The 1,321-nt window shown below is 36.9% G+C and overlaps 1 non-coding gene across 1 annotated transcript; it reads left to right on the plus strand.

Moving 5' to 3' along the window:
* The first annotated feature begins 782 nt into the window (after positions 1-782).
* Positions 783-946, plus strand: LOC119260049 (U1 spliceosomal RNA). Its single transcript, XR_005128686.1, has one exon. It is a non-coding gene; the product is annotated as a U1 spliceosomal RNA (small nuclear RNA).
* Positions 947-1,321: the final 375 nt, after the last annotated feature.

A 1,321-nucleotide genomic window follows, 5' to 3' on the forward strand; every position in this document is an offset into this window, starting at 1 on the left:
ATTTCTTGAGACAGAATCTACTGTTGGTGCAGATACTGGTAAAATCTTGAAATGATAAAGGATTTAGACTATTATATAAAATCAGTTACATAAAGCAGCATTGGGGTTGAGAAAACTGATTAAAATTATGGAAGAAGTTCTAATGTGGGTTAAAATGTTATCAAACAGCATCACATGCTAAAGAGAAATTTCTCATGAAAGGAAGAATCCATCCATCTGGCAAACTTAATTATTGTCTTATTTTAAGAAATTGCTATTACCACCCAACCTTCCACAACCATCACCCTGATCAGTCAGCAGACATCACTGTCAAGATGGGATCTTCCACCAGCAAAAAGATTATCACTTGCTGAAGGCTCAGATGATAGTTAGCATTTTTTAAACAATATTTTTAAATTGAGATATGTGCATGCCTTTTTTACACATGCTGCTATTGCACATTTAATAGATTATAGTATAGTGTGAACATAGATTTTTTATGCACTGGGAAAAATATTCATGTGACTCAATTTAATATTTGCTATACGGAATTGATTTGGAATGAATCCTGAGATATCTCTGAGGTGTACTGGTATTGTCCATCCAACTAGCCTGAATCCCATTCGTTCATTCAGTTATGAGTTCCACTGATACTGTTGAACACCTGTTACATGCCATGAGTTAAAGGAGCTTCTAGGGACATATCAGTAAATTGATAACTTGCACCCTGTTTGCAAAGACCAGGACTGAGCCTCAGGCCCAGTTACAATACCCATATGACCCAATTTTAAAATATTATTTGGATACTTACCTGGCAGGGGAGATAACATGATCACAAAGGTTTTGTTCCCAGAGTGAGGCTCATCCTTTATACTCCGGATATGCTGACCCTTACAATTCCCCCAAATGAGGGAAACTTGGGACTGCATGATTTATGGTAGTGGAAAACTGCATTTGCACTCTCCCTTATAAAAAAAAATAATAAAAAGAAGTCAAAATATTGTTTGGACACCTGTTATGAATGTTCAGGCCTTTTCAAGAGAGAATTTATATCTGGGCCTCTGAAACAATCTCTTTGAATCACTCATGTAAAATATATTTCTGGGTTGAAAAAAATCAGTTATCAAGATTTTGTACAAACTAAGCACTGTAGGCCACTTCTCTGTGCATGGAAGAGATTAAACCTGGTGATTTCCAAGTCCCTTTCAGCTCAAACATACTAGGATTCCTTCTTCTCATTATCCATCCTACTCGTGGCTACATCCTTTGTAGGATACTGTCAGTTTGATGTGCCCACTTGGCCAGGCTATTGCCGCATAATTCAAACACTAATCTAGGTGTC

The sequence above is a fragment of the Talpa occidentalis genome, unplaced genomic scaffold, assembly GCF_014898055.3.
Source record: "Talpa occidentalis isolate TD23 unplaced genomic scaffold, MPIMG_talOcc4v2.1 talOcc4.5, whole genome shotgun sequence".
Taxonomy (NCBI): domain Eukaryota; kingdom Metazoa; phylum Chordata; class Mammalia; order Eulipotyphla; family Talpidae; genus Talpa; species Talpa occidentalis.